Raw genomic sequence first — 23,860 nt, 5'->3', positions numbered from 1 at the left:
CTGAAGGGATAGATTCTTCAGCATCAGAATACTCACAGGGAGGAAGAGAATATTCCTATTTAGTAGAGGAATCTGAGGAAATGGAAACCTGACCTGAAGATTCATATTCTATCTCTTGTCTAGGCCTCTTATCAGGAGGGGGATGGGAACCCCTGATCAAAGTAATTAGGTCTTCGGCCATTTTAAGCATCTGTTTTTTAGGCATGGTGGCCTGTCCAGGAGAATGCTGTAATTGTTACTTTGTCTTTAGAGCTGCTTTAGTCTTTGCCTTTGAAGCTGAAGTTGGTTTCACATACAACTTTGTAGGCCTGAAAACACCCTCAGAAGCAGATGCCTGCTCAGCGGCTCCGGACCCATCTGAGGGAATAGTTTATGAGTGTCCAATACCTTGAGTTTCCAGCGGCCCAGTCAGCTCCACGTGGGAGTCAGAAGCGGCCTGTGGCTCTGAGGTAGCAGTTCTCAGGGGCTGTGAAAGCGCCTCACTGAGAACCGGCGATAGGCCTAGCGGAAGCCTCGTCTGTTTTGGACCTCGGAAGCCTAGTCTGTTTTGGACCTCGGATGCCTGTCCTTTTCTTTGCATTTTTTATAAACTCCAGTAGTCGGCTGTTCCGACGGCATTATATAATTGAACCTTCTGCCAAAGTAATGAAATGCAAAATTGTACAGACGCTTAATAGTGCGTTGGTTAAATCTAGCACAAAACAGACAGCTAGCAACGTCGTGGTCAGGGCCTAGGTAAGGAACACAGTAAGAATGAAAATCCTTATGAGGTATTTGCTTCCCACAAGAAATACAATTATTAACTTTTTCTGACATCGGTCTGGAGCAAGAAAAAAGTTTCCCCAACAGGGTACTTGGCTTTAATGAAGACTTCGGATCTGAAATTCGAATTTGAAAATCTCAGGAGTCGGTCAACTGGCACTTGCAAACTGCTTTTGCTTCAGGCACCGCACGGCAAGAAAGACTGAAGAAATTGGCATCTGCTGCATCTTTTATACCCCTTGCACACTGACGTCAAGGAGCAGGCGACAGCAACAGACGCCAGACCTAGACTTCGGAACTCAGGCAGACTGCAGGTAGCCTGCCAGCAGGATAACCCAATTGTTATGACTGCAACAGTGAAACACGATGAACATCTCCACATGTGAAGTCCAACTTGTCATAAAACTTATGGAATTGGCCAGGGGCAGTAACCACAAGTCAGGAGGAAACAATTTTACCTAGACCAAAATGGTGTCATCACAATTACTTATGAAGGTTGCTTCTGAATCATCAGAATTTCCCTGGATATCAGTCGAATGTAGGGAAACGCAAAGGAACATTTCCATGGGAGTGGAAATGGATGTATTTTTCCTGGGCTGTTTGCAAGGAGCCCTGCAGCAGAATTTGTTCATCTGTCTGTTTTAAAAGGAGGCAGACATATATTTGATGTGTCCTCCACAGATGGATCAATTCCTGGAAGACTGCCCAATTCAATTTCCATTAGTGTGCATTTATCCTGTTCAGCCTGTACGCCACAACGTTTTGTACTGACAGCATTTAAGATGCCTACAGACTGACATTGTGCTGTAAAGCTATATCCCAGGCTACTATAGCTAGTCTGCACAGAGGGGAGAATCTAGCTGCCACATGGTTATTTATGTACCATACTACTGTGTTACAGTTTATAAACATTAAATGGTCTTTGGGACCATAGATGTTGGTGTGTAATCAGAGCATTTATATATGAGCCAACTTCTCTTTTACTTGTTTTGGCCCAGCTTTTCTGTCCCAGTGATCCTGCATTTTTATCCCTACAGACACTGCTCCCCAAGCATCTAAGAAGGCAGTTGTTATAGATTGTGCTGGAGCTGCAAGAAAAAATGGTGAACATGAATTCTGATAACACTGTTCTCTCCACCAAAAAAATCTCCCTTTTCACAAACCCCCAAACTGAAATCTGGAATGCCAAGGGATGATGTTGGGACCATACAGACTTTAGGTACCACTGAATTTTTCTCATGTACATTCTTGCCAGAAGAATCATAAGAACCATATATATGCTGTGAGATCAAGAAGCCAGTGTTTACGTAGGAAAACTCAAGAATAAATCTCGATACAGATCATCTTCTTCCTGTCAAAGAAGCGCTTTATGAATGGAGGTATGCAAGACACCAGGAAAGCAGCCCTGTGAGAAACTGAACAAGACTTCTGTATGTTCTTTTGGAATCCCAGTCTAACAGGAGATACTTAACCTCAGCGAGATTCCTGAAATTTCAAAAAGACTCTAAACATAAGCAAGTCATCTAAATAAGGAAAAATGTGAATACTCTGCAGTAGGCCAACTCTGGTGCCAGACGCTTTGTAAATACCACCAGAGCAGTGGATAGTCCAAAGGGTAATGCAGAGAACTGACAGCATGAGTCAGGCACTGAAAACCTTGCGTCTGAAATCTAGATCTACAAGAATGCGATATGCATCTTTTAAAATAAAGGTAACCAGAAAAAAACAGGTAAATGAGATCTAACTAGTTATATAGGGATAACATTGGAGCCTTATCACAAACTGGTTTACAAAGGAAAATCCAGAACTGGACTTGATGAAACTTTTCTTTTTGGCATGGGCAACATTCTTGAATAAAACACTTCTCAGCTACCTGATTTAGCAGGTGCTGAATGACAGGTGGGAAGAGGAGGTTGATCTGGTGGCTGAGGAAGGAATCCCTTGAAAAGAAAGGGGAGACTCACTGCCATCTGCATCCTTGATGAATTACATTCAGAACCCAGGTGTCTGAAAATATCTGCTGCCAAAAAGAAAAATGGAGTTTTAGACTGTCTCCTCCTCTGACCAATACTCCAAAGGAGAAGGAATTTGGCAAGAGTAAGCAATTGATTCCTCATCAGAATGCAACTCCTCCTCACAGGAATCCTGTTCCCTGGTTCTTTTAAGAGGAATAGAGGACCACGGGGGGGCTGGAACAGAACCTCCTTGAGGAGGTTTCAATGCCATCAAAGCATTAAACAAACCCTGAGTGAAGGCTTGCCACTCACTCTTTGTAAGGAGAGACATTTACTTTTTTGTTTTTTCTTTAATGGAACGTCTGCCCTGTAAAATCTATGCTCTGAGCCAGGATGGCGTTCAATAACAGTAGTAGGGACTTATTCCCTAACTAAAATCTGAGGAACACCCCTTGGCCCCTCTGAAATCAAGTAAAGTTGTGAACACTTACCATAAACATAGATGGAGTGTACTCACTGTAGCAGTCATCACACTTGGGTTATCCTGCCAGGGGTAGTCTTCAGTCGGCACGAATAAGAGAAGCTTAGTATTTCTGCATCAGTTGCTGTCGCTCCAGGACTGACGTCAGGTCGTCAGTGGTACAAAAACAGGAATCTGATACCATTAAATCAGTTTTTCTTGCACCAAATGTCAAGAGCCCCCAAAAAGGGAGCAAAGTTATGGTGGAATACCACCACCAGTAGAAAGTAAATACCAATAGCCCTGTAAGGAGTGAGAAAGAGTGATGGGGGGGACGGGACAAGGGGGCTGGAGGGTGAGAAACCAGGACTGCAACAATGAATACACTCGAACATATACATTTATGATGAGTGTACACAACTGTACTATGTTCTTCGTGTTTCCCTGCTGCAGTCATCACACTTGGGTTAATTCCCAAAGCTGAAGAATGGGTGGAAGTAGTCTAGAAGAGTTGGGGCTGGCTAGTATGTCCTGCAGGACTGCGGTTACAAAGCCTGCCCTGGGATTTGGAAAAGATAGGCAGGTGGTAACGCTTGGTGAAGGTATGAACAGAACTCCAGGTTGCAGCTTCCAGGATGTCCCTGGTAGTGACCCCTCTGAGAAAGGCTGCAAAGGAAGAAGTTGCCCTAGTGGAATGTGTTCTGACCCCCTGTGGGGGTGGTTCTCCATGGTGTTTGTAACAGAAATGGATACAGTGTGCTATCAATTTGGAGATGGGTTGTTTAGATATGGCTTTGCCCTCTGCCCCTGCTGCAAACCTGACTAGTAACTGGCCAGATTTCCTAAAGGGCTTAGTTCTAGCCAGGTAGAATCTGAGCTGTCTGTGCACAAAGTGCAGGATCCTTTCCCCCTTATTTTGAGGTTTAGGGAAAAAGGTGGGCAAATTAACAGATTGGTTGAGAGCCACACTGGACACCACTTTAGGCATGAAAGTTGGGTTAGTCCTGATGGAGACCTTGTCAGCATGTAAAATGAAGGGTCCCACAGCCATAAGTGCTTGTAGCTCACACTCTTCTAGCTGAAGTGATGGCCAAAAGCAAGGCTGTTTTCCAAGAGAGGAATTTTAACTCTGCTGAAGCTGCAGGCTCAAATGGGGGTAGCGTGAGCTTTTCCAACACAAAGTTAAGGTCCCAAGCAGGGGTAGGGGCTCTTCTTGGTGGCCTTAAGTTGCTAGCCCCTGTCAGGAACTGCTTGATGAAAGCATGTGAGAAGAGAGGTGGCTCAGTGCTGTAATATGCAGAGATGGCAGAGGTATGAATTTTAATGGAAGAGAAAAGGATAGGCCCCTGTGGAGTAGGTCTGCTAGGTAATCCAGGATGAGAGGAAAGGATGGCTGTGCTAAATCAGCTCGGATGGCTGTGCTGGATCAGCTCCATTAGTCTGAATCCAAGAACAATACCTTTTCCACTTGTCAGCATAGGATTTTCTAGTACTGGGTCATCTGGCTTCACGTACAACATCCAGGACCTGCTTGCTTTGCCTGGCCACTGGAGGAGAAGTCAAGGAATAAGCCAGGCTGCCAGGTTCAAGGTGTGCAATTGTGGATGCAAGAACTCTCCCTCCTGCTGAGTCAGGGGAGTTGGAATCTCAGGGAGGTGCCAAGGTGGCAATGGAGACAGACTGAGCAGTAATGGGTACCAGTGCTGGCGTGGCCAGTCTGGGGCAATGAGGATTGCCCTTGGTCTCTCCTCCCTTATTCTGAGTAGTACTCTGGTAAGAAGAGGAAGGGGGGGGATGCATAGATTAAGAGGTTTTCCCAGTGGAAGGACACTGCATCCACTTTCCAGGCCTTGCTGTGAGATTCCCTACTGCAGAATTTTCTGAGATGGTGGTTGTAGGGGGAGTCAAATAGGTCCACCTTCGGGGTACCTCATTTCTGGGTCACAAGGCTGAAGGTGTTTTGGTTTAACTGCCACTCGTGTGGGTCTAGGAGATTTCTGTTTAAGTTGTCTGCCAGAGAGTTTTGATTGCCTGGCAAGAATTGGGCTTGCAGGTGAACATACATGGCTGAGGCAGTGTTCCAAAGGGTCCTGGCTAGCCTGCAGAGTGGGTGCCCCTCCTGCTTTTTGATGTACCACATCACTGTGGTGTCGGTTTTGATTAGTAGAGGCCCTGGAGAGAGTAGGGATCTGAAAGCTGTCAAGAGCGTGCTGAACAGCTAGCATCGCTTTCTGGTTGATGTGCAAATTAATCTGATTTGGGCTCCAGTGGCCCTGAACGCACATGCCATCCAGATGTGCACTCCAGGCATAGTCGGATGCATTTGTGGTTAGGGTCTGGGCGGTGTGAGGTTGTGTAAAGGAAGCCCCTTTTTGTGGCTGCATGCTGCTGCCCTCCAAAGGAACTCTTTCCTTAGACAAGGTATCACAGGTATGATAGTTTCCAGGTCCTAAGAATGTTGGCACCAAAGTACCACTAAAAGTTCTCATATGCAGTCTGGCATATGGAATTAGTAGAATGCAAGAGGCCATGAACCCTAGAGCTTGCAGGATTTTCCTTGCGGATAACTGGGTTCTGGTGGACATTTGAGAGAAGTAGCCTGTCAGGCTTGTTTTTCTGGAGTAAGGAATGCCATCTGGGATGCTGTGTCCAAGCTTGCTCCCAGGAATACAATTTTTTGACTGGGGACTAGTTTGGATTTTTTTTGTTGATAGTGTACCCCAGTGAGGTTAGAAGGTCCTTTACAAATGTCAGGTGCTGCAAAAGCTTTTCCCGACTGCCTGAATCAGGCAAGTCGTCCAAGTAGAGGCAAATATGAATATTTCTTAGTCTGCAAAAGGCAATGGCTGGAGCCAAGCATTTTGTGAAAACTCTGGAAGCAGTGGATAAGCCAAAGGGAAGTGCAGAGAACTGATAATGTATAGATCCTTCCCTGAAACGTAGATATTTCCTGCAGGAGTTCCTGATTGGGATATGCAGATAGGCCTCATTTAGGTCTAGGGGCATCTTTGGACAGCATAGGGAGAAGCTGCTGTAGGGTGAGCATTTTGAATTTTGGTACCACTAGGAAGGTGTTTAGAATGGATAGATCTAAGATTGGGTGCCAGGTGCCCTCTTTTCTGGATACCAGGAAAAGTCTGGAACAAAAACCTTGGCCTATCTGTTCTGCAAGTACATGCTGAATTGCCCTTATGGAGAGCAGGGACTGCACCTGGCTTTGTGCCTCTGCCCACTGGTTTGGAGGAAGATCTGGGAACCCTTTTGGGGTTAGCAGCGTGTGGAAATAAAATCTGTGCCCCTGGGATACTATGTTGAAGACCCATCGATCATTGGTGATAGAGGCCCAGTTTTTTGCATGGTAGGCAAGTTTTCCTCCTAGGGGCACGAGCAATAGGGTAGAGGTGAGAGGAAGAGTTGAGAAGTCATTGTGAAATCTTTCCATAAGGGGGTGGCTTAGCACTCCCTGTTTTAGAATTGGAGGTACTCCATTGCTTAGATCTCTGCATACCCGGAGACTGTTGTCTGGGGGGTGGTCTGCTTCCCCTAGGTCTAGTCTGAGGTGGCCTTGAGGGGGCTGGAAAGGACCAATGTTTTGAGAGGCAATGCCTACTGAATCTTGGAGGCTGTACTTGCAAAAAGTCTTTGACTGTCTGCATAGACTTAGCTTTTTCTTCCATATTTTTTAAAACCTCTTCTGCTTTGGTGCCAGACTGTCTTTGTTCAGAGGTGCGTCCAATAATTTTGACTTGACATGGTCTAGCAAGGTCTGTTCCATAAGCCAGGCATGCCTTCTAAGTACCGAACCTGTGACTGCTGCCTTGCAAGATGCTTCTAGGGCGTCAAACCCACATTGCAGGGTATGCTTGCTGACGGCTTTCAGAATGCATGAGCTCCTGTAATTCTTTATTTTCTGCAGTCAGGGAAGGTGGATCATTTTTGTTTAATAAGTTCCATGGTATGTTGCTGGTATTTCAGCATGTGGAACTGACAATTTAATGCTCTAATGACAAGAGTTGCAGGTGTGTATTACTTTTTTACCCCATCGTTTAACGCTCCGGAATCCCTGTCCGAGGGGGTGGGATTCTTAGCTGTAGTTGCTTTTATTCCTTTAGGTCCTTGGGAGATGACCTCTGGGACAGCAGTAGGATTCTTGGAAAGAAATTTGTGCAAGTCAGGGACTCTCTAGTACCCGGCAGGTTTCCTGGGAGCAGGAGGTAGAGTATTAGAAGTTGGACTGAATTCCATAAAGACATCATCTACAACATCCAGAATAGGAGGGATAGCCAAGGGCCTGTGCTGTGGTAAATCTAAAAATTCCCCGAGTCTATTTTTGGACTGAAGATAATCCTGGCATTCCCAATGGAAATGCTCTCTCAAGGTATGCAGGGCTTCACCAAAAGAAAAATCCTCTAGAGGAGAGGCAGAGGGAATGGATTCCTCTGCATCTCAATCCTCATAAGCAGATAAGAGCACGTCTTTATAATCAGAAACCTCAGAGTTGGACTCTTGGCCAGATAAAGCTGCTGGGGACAAGTCTCTTTTCCTTTTAGCAGGTAAAGGCTGGCTTCCCCTAATCAGCATGACAAGGTCTTACGCCAATTTAAAGCATCTGTGATTGTGCAAGGAAGCAGGTGCTTGAGTTTAGGTCTTTTTTTAGGCATAGCTCATACTCTGGGGCCTTAGAAACTCTGTAGTTTTAAAAAGAACTGAAGACTCTAAAGAAGTCTGTCGAAAATCGATAGTGCGAAGAACCTCCTCCAAAGCCAGTGCCTGCACAGCAGCTCCAGACCCAAAGGTAGAGAAACCCGCAGGTTCAATAGTCAACGAAGAGTCTCGCGGCATACCGAACTCCGAATGGGTCTCGGTGGCAGCCTGAAATCCAATGAAGTGGGCATCAGGGGCTGCAGAAGTGCCTCACTGAGTACCAGCAAACTGGCGACTAGCTTAACTGAAGTGTAATCGGCAGTTTTGGACCTGTGCGGTCTCTGTCTTTATCCTCATGTTTTTTCATAAGATCGGTAGTTGGATGGCTTACCGAAGCAATTTCGGAATACGGAGATCAAGAGCAAAAGTATTTAGCTACAATAAGGGCCCAAGGACGTATAGTTCAGGCGTTGAACAAAGCGCAAAACCGGCAGCGAGGGACGTCGTGGTCTTGGCCTAAACAGGTGATGCAGTAAGAATGGAAATCTCGGTGTGGTATTTGCTTTCCACAGGCGAGACAATTGTTAACTTTTTCTGACATCGGTTAGAGCAAGAAAAAAAGGATCTCCAACGGGATACTTAGCTTTAGAAGACTTCAACTTCAATTTGGAAACAAAAAGGGTAGCGGCCGACTGGCACTCGTGCGAACTGCTTCTGCTTCAGGTCCTTGGCAAGAAAGACTGATGTAATGGTGTCAGCTGCCTGTTTTTATACCACCGATGACCTGACGTCAGTCCTGGAGCGACAGCAATCGACGCAGAAATACTAAGTCTCTGGTATTCGGGCCGACTGAGGGCTACCCCTGGCAGGATAACCCAAGTGTGATGACTGTAATAGTGAAACACGAAGAACATCTGTGGTTCCCCCTGAACATCTGAAAAGGACACCTGCAAAGCCTCATCAGACATGCTGAAAGCCAGATCCCGGCCTAGTTACAGAAGAGGAATCAGACAACAAAGTAAGGTGAACCTCAGGGTTCTCACTCACCTTGGGAGAAATGTCCAGCGGAGGCTGGACAGCTGAAGATTCTGGTCTTGGTTTCTTAACCTTCTTTCCTGACAGCTGACCCTTGGGGCAGGAAGTTCCTCCCATAGTATCCTTAGCAAGAGCCTTAAGTTGCCAATTCTCTAGATGCAATGCAAGGGAAGAAAGTCTACTATGCAGAGTCTTCAGTATGAAAGGCTGACAGACGGAACAGGATGGTTGAGAGAGGCTCCTAAGTAAAATAAACACGGTTTATGGTGATCTTTATGGGCAATCTGTCACCCACACAAGTATTTACCCTTCCTGGATGATGAACTTCCAGAAGCAAACAGAAGACAAGAAAAAACAAAACCCCAGCACTGCATTCAACTGCAACAGCTCAGAAACCAGGATGTAGGGGTTCAGACCGATGATTGGAAGATGCATTTGGACCAACGGCAAAGTTGTTCTGAGGATGATATATCCGGACACCGCCTTTATACCATAAGCTACACGAGCAGCATAAGTATGGCATACCTTAAGGCAACCGAAGGCTTTTGTATACTGGCCGGACATTGGGCTGCCCGAGGCAGGGAATCACGGATGTAAGGAATACTGCAACCAGTGAATGGAAGGACATCTTATGAGACACAAAAGCATAAACTGTTGACCAAGTTGCTGTTGCACAAATATCCTCAATGGCCATTCTCTTAGCAAAGACCACTGAGGTAGCAATTGCTCTAGTCGAATAATACTGAAACTCATTACCGATGGACTAGGAATAAATTTTATTCAACTCAATAAAAAGAATAGGTTTCTTACCCCCTACTGCTGACCATTTTTTTGTTTGTTTTTCCCCAAATGGGCTGACTTATTCCTTTGGAGAAGGGCCACAAGTTCTCCCCAAATGGGCTGACTTATTCCTTTGGAGAAGGGCCACAAGGTTCTCCCCAAATGGGCTGACTTATTCCTTTGGAGAAGGGCCACAAGGTTCTCCTGCAACTCTAGTAAAAGTCAGTCCTTCTACAAAGAAGAAGGTCTTATTAGTGCCATGAAGAGATTGGAGCTGGGGAATGTGAATATCAGGAGCAAGAAAAGGATTTTTGTTAATGCAAGGCAGCCCAACTAGAAAGGGAAGATGTGTCCTAAACCCGGAGGAATAAGGATGCAAGGAGCTTGTGGATAATACTCCAAGCTCCTCAATGTGTGACTGCTATGTTTTGACTTTTTTGCTTCCTACTGCTGATAAAATGGAGCACAACACACAGATGTGGATACCTTGCGCTCTGGCCTCCAAGTCTTGAACAGCTCGTAGTGTCTGCTCAATCCACCTTACCACGGTCATTAAATCCTGTGCTGGTCGCCACATATGTCAATACATGTTAAAATGTAAATTATACTACTGAGTTTTATTCTAAGACGAACATTGTCTACAGATGTAATAATGTATAGGCTGCATAGGCTGTTGAGGTGATGCACTTACAATAAAGCTAACCTTTAGGCAGATTGAACTATCAGTGTAAGAAGGTGTTATAACAGATAAGCTTGGCTACACAAACCTGTGGGGGAGTAGAAGTTTGATTTTATATAGGGGCAGCCACCTGTGTGAAATGGTCAACCCATTCCAGAGAAATCTGACTTGTCAATAACAAAACATAAAATATTTTTGCTTTAGGGTGTCTGACTTCTCATACACCTTGTAGGCCTAAAAGTATAAAGTAGCCTTACACAGCTTTCTGTGGAGAGCTAGTGTAATTTAGCAACTATGCAATTCATATACATTCAAATTAAAGCTTAAATCATCAACTTTAAGAGGTTTTCTGTGAAGTTCTAAAGGCTTCTTTGCAAAGAAATTTTAAACATCTTTTGAGACCAAGTGGCAGAAAGAGAGAAACAGAAAAAAAGTTATGTGCTCACCATAACGTTCCATCTATGTTGTCCATTTTCATTCTTCCTTAACTGATGGGTCTTGGATCGGACTCTAAGCAGACGCAGCTGCTTCTACTAGATCCTTGGATTCAAAACTCTCGAGCTCCTCCCTTTAACCAGAATACTCCACCAACTTAACATGCCTCAGATACAGTCTACTGTCCCTAGAGACAAGGACTATAAAATGAATAAAATAAAGCATAATAAAAGGAACCAGAACTCAAACAAGGTTCCCAAGAAAAACTTAGATCTTTCCAAAAGCAAAAGAAAGGGGGCACATGGATGAGAAGTTGAGGAAGAATGAAATTGGACAACACAAATGGAATATTATGGTGAATACAACTTTTACTCAATGTTTTTCTTTTCAGTCATTCCTCATCTGAAGGGACAGAGTCCCCAGCTAGTTGAACCTTGGGCAACCCTTATGGAAGGATATTCCAGAGTACTGCTTAGCCAAAAGCAGCTCTGTTCCTGAAAACAGAATCCAATTTGTAATGAGCAATAAAAGTGTCAGCATTAGTCTAAGTTGCAGCTGGACAAATGTCATCTATGGAAGCCCTTGACCAAAAAGCTGGAGATCACCGCAATCTTCATGAAATGAGCTCTAACAAGCTTAGGCAAGGATAATCCTCCTGTACTACAAACAAAGGAGATCCAATCAGTTAACAATCTGACCAGTACAACTTTGTTAAACTGGCCAGCCCAATTTGTTAGGGAAGAAGAAAAAAAAAAAAAAAAAAAAAGACAACTGGTCGGTCTTCCCGAGTTGTCTATAGACATCTAAACGTTAGAGTATGTACTCTCCTTTACTTAAAAATTTTGCAAAGATAACAATAATTATGTACTTTAACTTGGTATCCGTTATCCTATTTCATTATCCATCAACTCTGGGTCACTTTCAGGACACCGATAGCATCTTGGCCTCTTGGGGACCACTTGGATAAACCTGTCCACGTAGTGTTCTCAACCACAGTCAAGAGGCATCCATGTCACGAATGTGGGCAGAGGAAGAACAAATTAATGTTTTTCAGAGCGTTTGCTCAAATAAATCAACCAAAGAAGATACCTTTTGCATGCTTGTGTGATCTTAACTGAGGCAGTTAAAGGATGCTGAAGAAAGGACCACTGGACTGACAGTGTCCTATGAAAAATTCACATGTGAAACTTGGCTAGAGAAAAGAGGGTAAGCGCAGTTGCCATGGATCCTCAGACGTGTAAAATTAGACACTCTGGAAGAGAAGAATGTAGTATTACTTTCCTGACCTGGGATCCAAGTGGCTGCATTTGAGCAGGAGAAAGAGGCACTAACTTGACTCTAGCACCTATGAATTCTAGACTCTGCATACATGTGAAATGTAATTTTTTTTTTGTAACTGAATGTGATGCCTTAGAGACAACTGGAGCAAGTAAGTCTCTTGCCTGCAGCAGCAAATGCCTGGTTGGGTCAGTTAGGAGCCAGTCATCGAGGTATGGAAAAGTACAGTTTTGTACCTACCATAAATGTAGATGTCCGATAGACATGCAACTGCAGTCATAACATATGGGTTGTCCTGCCTCAGGCAGCCCTCGTTCGGCCGGATTCCAAAGTCTGGGTCCGACGTCGGCTGATGTCGCATTTCTCTCCGTCAGAGCGGCTGAAGTACATAAGCATCAGCCAACGCCATTTTCTTCAGTGTTTCTTGCCCCAGATGCCAGGTGCCCTCCAAGGAAGGCTGTAATCAAATTTGGAAGACAAAAACAGGATTCCAGACAAATAAATGAGCAATAAAACAAATACACCATAACAGATATCCCCAGCTAAGAGAAACAGGGATAGGAGTGGACCCTAGGCATAGAGGGGTATGGAGGGAGGGAAAATCCGACTGCAGTTGCATGTCTATCGGACATTTACATTTATGGTAGGTACAAAACTGTACTATGTCCTTCAAGAATGCAACTGCAGTCATAATATATGGGTAGAATACCACAGCTTAGCTGGGGGAGGAGGAATGCTCTAGGAAAAAGATGGTGTGTCAATCAAACCCTGCAGGACTGCCGAAGCAAAGCCTGCTCTGGATCTGGAGTATAGAGGGAGATTGTAGTGTTTGGAGAATGTATGCACGGAGCTCCATGTAGCAGCTTCTAGAATGTCCTTAGTAGGCACCCCTCTTAAGAATGCTGTAGAGGTGGCTGTAGCTCTGGTGGAATGTGGTCTGACATTGGCTGGAACAGTCTTTCCATGAAAGGAATAACAGAATCTGATGCAATGTCCAATCCATTTTGAAATAGTCTGTTTTGAAATTGCTTTTCCTTGGACTGCAGGGGCGTAAGCTACAAAAAGTTGTTCAGACTTCCTACTGGCCTTGGTTCTGTCCAGGTAGTATCGAAGTTGTCTGTGAATGTCCAAGGTATGTAACAGTCTTTCTCCCTTATTCTCAGGATTGGGGAAGAAAGCAGGCAGATGAATAGCTTGATTTAAAGAAACCCTAGATACCACTTTTGGCATAAAAGTAGGGTTGGTCCTTAATGAAACCCTGTCTCTGTGAAAGTTATGAACGGTGGTATTGCCATTAGGGCCTGTAGTTCCGAAACCCTTCTTGCTGAGGTAATTGCCAACAGGAAAGCTATCTTCCATGAGAGAAATTGCAAGTCAGCTGAAGCTGCTGGCTCAAATGGAGGTAGAGTCAGTTTTTCTAGGACAAAATTGAGGTCCCAGGCTGGCACTGGGGCCTTTCTTGGTGGCTTAATGTTCTTGATTCCCCTGAGGAATTGCCTTAGCAAAGGGTGTGAAAAGACAGGAGGATCAGTGTTATATCTAGCTGAAATAGCTGATGCATGTATCTTTATGGAAGAATATGAGAGGCCGTTCTTTAGCATATCTGCCAAATATTCCAAGATGAGTGGGATGTTCAACAATGATACATCATGTCCCTTGCTGGTATTCCAATTGCTGAATCTCTTCCATTTTGCTAAGTAAACCTTTCTGGTGGAAGGTCTTCGAGCCTCTGTTAGTATCCGCTGAACTTCCTTGGAGAGAGACAGGCTGAGGTTATTTATGGGATCTCCCAGGCTGTTAGCTGCAGTGTCTGAAGGTTTGGATGCACTGTTTTGAAATTGTGTTGAGTCAAAAGTAGAGGCCATTGGGGAAGGGCCCACCTCCTGGTGTGACATATGCTCCGTAGTAGTGGGTACCAGTGTTGTCTTGGCCAGTCCGGAGCTATTATGATTCCCTTGGGTCTCTCTGCTTTGATCTTTAGTAATACAGAGGTCATCAGTGGCAGAGGTGGGAATGCATAGATTGTTAGGAAGTTCCAGTTGAATGAGAGAGCATCTATCTTCCAAGCTTTTGGATGGTATATCCTTGTGCAGAATTTTTGTAGATGATGGTTGAGGTGAGAGGCAAATAGGTCTACTTCTGGCCTGCCCCATGTCGAAGTGAGTTGTGTGAAGATCTTCGGATGTAACCTCCACTCGTGTGGATCTGTGAAATTCCTGCTTAGGCTGTCCGCCAACACATTGTCTTTGCCTGGAACAAACTGGGATTGTAACTGGATGTTTAGGCTCGGTGATTTTTCCCAAAGATGCATTGTCAGTCTGCAAAGGGGGCAAGAGTGGGTGCCCCCTTGCTTGTTTATATACCACATCACAGTGGTGTTGTCTGTCCGTATCAGTAAATGGCCTTGCTGAAGTTGGTGTTGAAAGGCCTCGATGGCATGCATTACTGCCAGCATTTCCTTTTGGTTTATATGCAGATGTGTTTCCTTTGGAGACCATTGTCCTTGTATACACCTGCCTTCCATGTGCGCCCCCCATCCAAGGTCTGAGGCGTCTGTGGTCATGGTCTGTGTTATCTGTGGTTTTTTGAATGACATACCTGTGTTTGCCTGGCTCACCGAGGCCCACCATAGGAATTCCTTTTGTAGGCATGGAATGAGCGGTATGGTTGTCTCCAAGTTGTTGCAGTGCTGAGACCAAATGCTTTTTAGGTACCATTGAAACTTTCTCATGTGTAGTCTTGCTAATGGAACCAAGAGAAGGCAGGATGCCATGTAACCCAGGGCCTGTAGGAATCTCCTTGCAGTCATCTGGGTGAGTTTTGCTAAACCTTTGAAGTAATCAGTTAACTTCTCTTGCTTGTCTTCTGTCAGGTAAGCCATTTGAGAGGCTGTGTCTAATTTGGCTCCCAAGAAGATTATTTGCTGGGATGGCTGCAGTCTTGACTTTTGGAAGAGGACTGTGTATCCCACAGCTTGAAGTAATCGTATGACATAGTCCAAGTTTTTTGTCAACATCAATTTGTCGTCCGCTTGTATGAGGCAGTCGTCCAGGTACGGGTAAATTTGTATCCCCTGGAGCCTGTAGTGAGCAATTACTGAAGCCAGGCATTTTGTGAATACTCTGGGCACAGTAGATAAGCCAAATGGCAATGCTGAGAATTGATAATGCTCTGGCCCTGCAAGAAATCTGAGGTATCTTCTGCAGCTGTGTCTGATAGGGACATGCAGGTATGCCTCCTTGAGGTCCAGAGTAATCAGCCAAGACCCCTTGCCCAGCATGGGAAGGAGTTGCTGTAGAGTCAGCATTTTGAACTTTGGTACTATGAGAAAGGTGTTTAATGCGGACAAATCCAGTATTGGTCTCCATTGAGATTCTTTTCTTGGAACAAGGAACAGTCTTGAGTAGAACCCCTGGCCTTGTTCTTGTTGTGGAACTCTTTCTATTGCATTCATCCGAGTCAAAATAGAGATTTGCTTGATAGCCTCTGCCCTCTGGTTTTGTGTTAGGTTTGGCATGCCTTGTTTTCTTGGCAAGGTATGAAAATGGAACCTGTAGCCTCGGTCTATAATGTCCAAAATCCATTTGTCCTTTGTCAGTCTGTACCAATTTTCTGCAAACAGAGATAATTTCCCGCCCAAGGGAGCTTCTATTTGTTCCCTGGTAGGCGGTAGTAGAGGAAAGTCATTGAGATTGTGGCTGTGGGGCAGGTGAAACCCCTGCGTTGCTTCTTTGGTTTCCTGGCTGCCATTGTCGTCCCCTGTAAGGACCTCTGTATTGGCCTCTTCCTCGGCCACGTCTGTTTTTACCCCTTTGAAACTTTCTGGATTAGGAAAGGACCAGTTTTTTGAAGGCCAATTCCTACTGAATCTGGGGGGTTGAACCTGGAGGAAATCTTTCACCGTCTGAACTGATTTTGCTTTTTCCTCGATGGTCTATAACACATCCTTAGCATTAGCACCAAAAAGCTTGTTCTTTTCCAAAGGTGCATCCAGAAGTTTTGCCTTTACATGATATGGTAGAGGTTGATCTTTTAACCATGCATGTCTACGAATGACTACCCCTGTCATAGCTGCCCTACATGAAGCTTCCAGTGCATCATATCCACACTGCAGGAAGTGATTGCTTACTTGCTGAGTATTATGTACAGCTTCCTGCAAAGCCTTCCTGTCTAAAGGATCAGGAGTGGCCAAAGTTTTTTGTAAATCTTCCAACAGGAAATCCTGATATTGTAACATATGAAAAAGGCAATTCAAGGCTCTCATGGATAAGGTAGTGGATGTGTAAACCTTTTTGCCCCATCTCTCTAATGACCTAGCTTCCCTGTTGGAGGGCAATGGATTTTTAGAGGTGGAAGCTGAAACTCCTTTAGGCCCCTGTGAAATAGTTTCCAAATCAGCAGTATGGGCCCTGAATAAATGGGAATGTGTTTCTGGAACCCTGTCTGGCTTGGCTGGAGCAGGAGGAAGAGAGTCAGGGGTAACACTAGAGTCAGAATATAAATCATCCAAAACATCAAGTACAGGAGGAATAGCTAAGGGCCTGTGCTGGGGGCTTCTTAAGGAAAGTCCGAAGGCGTTTTCTGGAATCAGAATATTCCTGGCCTTGCCACTTGAAATGTTCCCTCATGGTATGCAGAACTTCCCCAAAAGAAATATCCTCAGGAGGGGAGGCCGAGGGGATGGAATCCTCTGCATCCGAGTCCTCATAGGTCTGGAAGAGCTCTTCCTGGCTATCAGAGTGGACAGAGCCCTCAGAATCTTCATCTGACGGAATACGGTCAGAGGGTTCAACCCGGGGCCTTTTATCAGAAGGAGGCTGGGATCCTCTCTCAGGATGGGCCTGTGAACCTCTAGCAGCCATAGACATAATTTGTGTCTCTGGAGTAGGCTGAGGTAAGGTTTTAGTAGTAAGAAGTTTTGTTTTGCTGGCTGCCTTAGCTAGGCCTTAATAGACATGGCCATAGGAGGCCTGGCAGCTCCACGTGCAGGAGTGACCTTGTCTACAGCAATGGTCTCGGGCATTTCCTCAGTTTCGGTATCCGGAGGAAAATCAATAACTGGCGGAGTGATATCCGGAATCGGAGTAGTCGGTAATGCGGTGTCTTCGGTTCGGAGCAGTGGAGAGACCGTCTCAGAGGGAACCGGAGCACTCGCGATAGGTTTTGGCGTGGAGTCTATGGTAGACGCGGGCCGAGGATGTCGGTCCCGGTCTTTTCGTTTCTTGGGAGTTTGCGATGTCGGAAGATCCGACGGCATTGTGTAAGCAAATTTTTCGCCGAAAAAATCTTCAGCGAACTCCGCCCGGCGCCTGAGAGTGCGCTTGTTGAAGCGAGCACAGGCTACACAGGCCGAGACGTTGTGGTCTGGGCCAAGGCAAGGAAGACAGTAAGAGTGGAAATCCTTATGTGGTATTTGTTTACCACAAGAAAGACAATTGTTAACTTTTTCAGTAATTTCTGACATCGGCTGAGGGAAGAAAAGGTCCCCAACGGGGTACTTAGCTTTTTTGATGACTTCGGAATCGAAGAATACAGGAGCTGACCGACCGGCACTTGCGAACTGCTTCTGCTTCAGGCACCGCGCGGCAAGAAAGACTGAAGAAAATGGCGTCTGCTGATGCTTATGTACTCCAGCCGCTCTGACGTCGGAGAGAAATGCGACATCGGCCGACGGACCCAGACTTTGGAATCCGGCCGACCGAGGGCTGCCTGAGGCAGGACAACCCATATGTTATGACTGCAGTTGCATTCTTGAAGGACATCACTCTGATTCCCACCAATCTCAAGTGACTTACCACCGTCATGCATTTGGTGAACACCTTGGCGGCTGTGGTGAGACCAAAGGGCACTGCTCTGACCTGGTAATGACTGGTTCCTAGCCAGAAGCATGGATGTCTTCTGGAGCACCTGTTCATTTTCCTGTGATAGATCTTAAAGATGTGTGCTATCAAGCACATCCAAACATCCTTTTGCAGTGCAGGCAAACTGGACTGAACCACGACAATCCAGAACGTTGAAAATTGAAAAAACTGGTTCACTTTCCTGAGATCCAGGATGGGTCTCAGGTTCCCTGTCTTCTCTGGCACTAAGAAGACTCCTGAATAAGTCCCAGATTCTCTCTGGTCTGAGGGGACCTTCTGGACAACTCTCTTTTTCTAGCAGAGTTTCTACTTCTAATGCTGCTGCTGCTTCTCTATGATTGGGCGGATCATCACAGATTCTTTTCTTTCACCAAGAATCTTTTGTTTTGGATCACCAGGCCCTTTGGTATAGACACAAATACCCACCTCCCCACCAAAACTGCCTCAAGAGGGTAGCAGTCGGGCCTCCTTTTAGGGATGCTGCCAGGACTTGTCAGAGAAGGAATCTCAGAAGCTCTGGTTCTGCGGACCACCTCTGCTGTGGGGGTGGTGTCTGTTTGAGTTCTCCTCTCTGCTCCTGTAAGAATAGTCTCCTAGTGAGTCTTGAAAAGGACCCTGGGATTCACGAAACTAAATTTTCATACCTCCTTGTTGATTCCAAGGGAAGGGTCTTTGAGGGGTACAAAAATGTATGCTAATGACAGAGTGCTTTCCTCTCTCCTTTACTTTGGGGCCAAATAAGGAAGATCAATCAATGGCAACATTGATGAATGAAAACTTGAAGGACTCCACAAACACACAGTCGCATCCAGGCATGTCTCCTAATGGCTATGCCTGAACCTGCTGCCCATGAAGTACCTTCCATTGCATGGGAGATCAGCCTCACTGACGCATTAGAAATAGAATGGAGGGTGGCCAGTTGCAAAGAGACCATTTTGGTCCTCTGCAGACATGGGCCCAGAAACAGATATAGAAAGTTCTTTACTCAAATCTCTTTGCAATTTTGCAGAATGTGTCAGGCAATTCAGCAACCGCACAGCAAAGGTGGCTGAAGCATACATACACTTATCAAATCTGTCCAAGGCCATGGACTCAGTTAGCAAGCTCTTTCGGTGGCTGCCACCACAGCACCAACCAGGACACCCTTGTTCCAGTGTGCCCAGTCCTTAACAGGAGCTAAAACTTTTCCTGAATGTTTAGGGACTGGCTCCACAGTTTCTGAGATCTATGAGTTTGTCAGCCAAGGGAGTTAGCCAAGAAGTAGCCATGCCAGAACCAAAACCCTCCAGGAACAGATTCCCCCAGGGAAGGGCCATCAGAAGACCATCCGCCTTTGTTTTAAAAGTTCTGGAAAGTCTCCAAATGAGACATCTTCAGGTGGAGAGCTGGGGACCCCTTCCCCTTCACTGAAATCAGTGTACTCATTGAGAGATTCCTGAGTGCAATTCTAGGGGTCTCCTTTTACACATCCTCTCTTGATGCATCAAAAGTATCAGAAGAGATGAGAATACCCTGATGGACCGAATGGAGACTTGATTTGGCTGTCTGTCCCAGTGGAATGGCTGAACAAGGCTCACAGCAGAGAACCGAAGGAGGTATAATTGTATGATCAGAGGATGGCAGGGATGTCCTCTCTCTAGATAAAAAGGCACCCTCCATAACCTTGAAGAGGGAGTGCTTGGGGAAAAGCGAAGTTTATGGCAGAGGTCAAACAAACTACTTGTTAGCATAAGTAAGTCTAACAATACGGCAGGTAACTCTGTTCTCAAACACAACTTGGAAAAGCTGGAACCTGCTCCCTACTGAACTTACTTCTCTTCCTTCCTTACCCCTCTTCAAACAAAAACTTAAAATATTCCTTAGAACACACTTACTATGCCCATGCAGTAACCCAGACTAAGCTACTACTCATACTAATATCTCCAGAACCCTATTCTCTACTAACTTTTATGTTCCTAATTGCTTACCCTGTAAGAAAGGTATACCAGGAAAACATTTATGAATTCCTCTCGTCAAGAACTTGTCCTATACTGTGTATACAGTTGTGTTATTTTTTAAGGGCTGCTTATGTGCTGAAATATCTGATATGTTCATCTTTATGGTCCCTTTAGTAACCTTATCTCATTGTTTAATTGCATTTGTCTTTGGAGCTTTTCTCTGCGGGCCTCTACTGTAAATGAACATATATCCAGTTAGACTAGCCCGGTCAACAAATGTAAAATAAATAAAAAATAAAATAAATAAGGAGGAGCCAATAACTCCCAAACAGTCAGCAACTGCAACCCCAGAAGCATGCCAGCAGAGGAAGGAGTTAGACCAGAGCTTGTCTTTCGAAGCCCAGAGGTGCAGAGACAGTTTCTATAGCTTCAGAGTTTATCCTAGCCCCCCCCCCCACCCCTTTCCAGATCCAGCATTGATACTTCAGCTCTGTAAGGCTCAGGGCCAACCAGAGTTGAGGAACAAACCACATCTTAATCCGATGAGGACACTCCCCTGGGTCTTGAATCCAAGGGCTTTGAAACAGTGGGTCAAGTCGGAGCAGGAGACACATAGGGGAAGTAGACAAAGATCAGCTCACAGATCCAGTGGGAGGCCGAGCTAGAAATACTGCCATTTGGATCTGGGCTGTGATGAATTTTCTCATCATCTTATCCACGTCAGTCTCTCAAACTTCTGGAAGACCTGACGGAAGATCTGGAGAACGGAGGTCTTAAAATGTCTGCGGGGATCCCTCAAAGAAGGGTGAAGGGAGCCGTGAAGTGTCTGGATCTGGCAGAAGGGGAGGTGAACGGATCTGGGGTGATTCTTTAGTCTGATCCGAGGTGTTTGGATTTGATTTTTTTGAAATGTAAGTTGGCAGCTCCAAGGAAGGAGCCAAGAAAGATGTGCAATCCAGTAACCACTTGCAAGACTATCTTTGGAAGCAGGAGTGTGGTTCCCCCCTTATCCAATTTCTTAGAGGGTGTTTCAGCCCCAGCTATAGAAGCAAAAGACAAAGTAATAGACGGGAGAAGGCTCTTCAACACTAGCTTTTCTCCTGCGAGTGTGAGGTCTAGAATTTAACCCAGAGCAAATACAGCAATCTGCATCTAAATGTACAGCTCCTAGACAATATACACATTCCCTCTGGCCATCGGAGTTGGGGATTTTATGCCCACAGGTGATGCATTTTTTTTAAACAGATAGGCTTATCGACCAAACAGAAAAGAACTATAAAAACTAATTTAATTTGTCTTAAAAAATGAAACTACCAATAGTAGTGCAAGAAATACTCCAACAAATAAGGAAAACTTTAAAATATAGAAATTTAAATAAGAATGTACCAGCAATGGTATTACAGAAAAGTACCAACAAATCAATAGCAACTGTATCAATAAAATTCTAGAGAAAACTAGCAAGAAAACAAGGGAGGTAGGAAAAAATAAAATAGCCGCAGTGGTGCAGTGGTAGCGTTGTTGCCTCACAGCAAGAGGTTCTCCCATTCTATTCTCTGCTTGGGTTGGGAGTGCCTTCTGTGTGGAATCTGCATGTCCTCCCCGCAGTGGAGTGGGCGTTCAAAAGACATGCGTTGAATGGGCGTGCCTTCGTTGAAGGTTGGGCGTCGGGCTGGCAACTTGACACCATAAAAAAAACAACTGTCAATCATTAGCGGACCGGAGTTCTGCTGTGGCAACCCCTAACCGGGAAAAGCCGAAAGACAAACAACAGTAGTTATGTAATACAAGTAAAGCTAAACTCAAGATTATGTTAAAAAAAAAATCTCAAAAGCTCGAGAGCGATAGAATCTCAAATGAAGCTGAATGGCAGCAAACTAGATCCGAGGTATTGTTTTATTAGAAAGCTTAATTTGACTTATTACTTTTCTAGAATGCAATGTAGTCACATTAATAATGATGCGACCAATATTGATAGTTCTTTGGATAATTGTGATGATGTTTATTTTTCTTGCGATTCATTTGCATATGCAGATTTAAATCCGTATTGTTTGCTAGACACTGAGCATTTCTAGTAAAAGTGATTTTATTCCAGCATTTTTAAATGAGAGTGTTAAGAATTTTTCAGCAATGATTAATTTTTATGTGGAAAAAAATAGCCAGCGTAGAGACCTTGTTATTAAGCCTTCGGATAAGGGCCATAAAATGGTTATGCACTATACACAATATATAAAAATGTGTGAGGATAATTTAAGTGATAGTAATGTGTGTGAAAAGGTATCGATATCTGAATATAAACACACCCGCTTACATTTTCATGAGGTTTTAGGCTGGGCTGTCTAAGGAAGATGTGGAGAGAAAGTTTGGTACTCAGCGTTGATCTAGGGCAAGGTTGTATTGTTTGCCGAAAGTACACAAAAGTTTATCCTCTCCACCAGGTTGCTCTATATTATTAGCTACTAACTTTATTTATTTTTTACATAATATTGGTGTTATTGCATAAATATTTGTTGGTACCAGTTTGTATAAACGTGATGCATTTGTTTTTTTTTTTTTTAAGGAAAGATTCAATTTATAGAATGGAAAAAGGAAAATTACTGGCTTACGCTTGATGTTAAGAGTTTGTAAATGAATATTGCACATTCATTAGGCGGGGACGCAGTGAACTATTGTTTAGGGAATACAGTGTAAAAAGTTTCCAGTTTTAAGAGCTATTAAGAGGGACAGTTGAGAGGAATGTAGAGAGCATACTCCTAGTAATGCAGACTAATTGCCCTTTGCAGAAGTGTAACCATGAAGAGAAAACAATGTCAGCATTGCCCTTTGCAGACTATCGAGAAAGTATACCGAAATAGTCAAGGAGGATAATAACTTCCTTACCTCGGCAGCAGTGTTAAACTTACTCCTGGGACAAAATAATTCAATGCACTTACACAAGCAACAAATGCAAAAAGCAGTTTCTTTTATAACTTGGGTGTTGAATGCTGGTGTCATCCAAAATGTCATGGCTTGTCACCTTTGACAAGCGTGTCATTGGCTCGCTGGCTTAAAACCAGGAAGGAAGCAGAAAATGGGCAGAACATGTACAACAACAAAAACAGAGATCTTAACATTATAGCTGTGTGCGGGAGATGAACTCGTATAGCTTTGCTGGTGTACACAAAAATCAACGGGAACCACTTACCAGAGGACTAAACATTTACTCAGGAATACTCACACTGTTAATGAAGGTTGTATCTGATCATTTCAATGATGTACATTAAAGAAAAATAAACTACAATTAAGTAGTAAAGCCTATCCACAGCTTCAATTCCATTTATATATTTATTTTTACTTTTATTGCTATCTATTAACCTGGAAGCACACCAAGCACAAGTCCTCCCTTTTCACGTGTGACCTAGTAACACTGCCCGATTAAGTAATCTGCTCAAAATCAGGATACCAGTCAGGAAATTATTGCTGTAGTACTAATAGGACTTTCCTGGAAAACTCCAGAAGTAGTGCAGTAACAAGTGTGATTGGGAGATTGTTGAGCTGCATGGAGCAAAAGTTCAATAGCACGTCTCTGAATTTAACACAGCACAGTTAGAAGTAACAGCATTGGTGTTCCCCCACCAACACCCTCAGGTGTTTCTGCATACGTATCTTCAAACACATACATATACATACCCAGACAGTGAACGAGTTCTAAACATGCCCATGCACAACACAAGTACTAGTGCGCGCACACTCAATTTACTGCAGCTCTAACAACCTGTCAGACATCAACGGGTGTACATAACGAAAGGCAGTCTAGATTTTTACTGTTAAACTCCTCAAACTGTACAGTGGAGCTGGTCTTTGAATCAATCCACCATACTATTCAGATCCCAGCAAAAGGCTCTGGGGGGAAAAAAGCACATGATTAATATGAATCAGCTACACCCTTAATCTGCCACATATTCATGTGGTTTTCTCCAGCAAGATCGCTGTAGCTGTACATAGAGCCTTCTTACAGCTATAGTTCTAGAATGGTCTTTGAATTTCCCCCCCGCACC

General features: G+C 44.4%; 1 protein-coding gene across 1 annotated transcript in view; it reads right to left on the bottom strand.

Moving 5' to 3' along the window:
* The window catches only part of LMAN1 (lectin, mannose binding 1), a gene marked incomplete in the record, with an annotated part of 407,951 nt that overhangs the window by 283,278 nt on the left and 100,813 nt on the right, over positions 1 to 23,860 (bottom strand).

Source organism: Protopterus annectens, chromosome 1.part0 (assembly GCF_019279795.1).
Source record: "Protopterus annectens isolate FY-2018-M chromosome 1.part0, PAN1.0, whole genome shotgun sequence".
Lineage (NCBI taxonomy): Eukaryota > Metazoa > Chordata > Ceratodontiformes > Protopteridae > Protopterus > Protopterus annectens.
The sequence above is the reverse complement of the archived record's forward strand: the minus strand, read 5'-3'. Positions and strand labels throughout refer to the sequence as shown.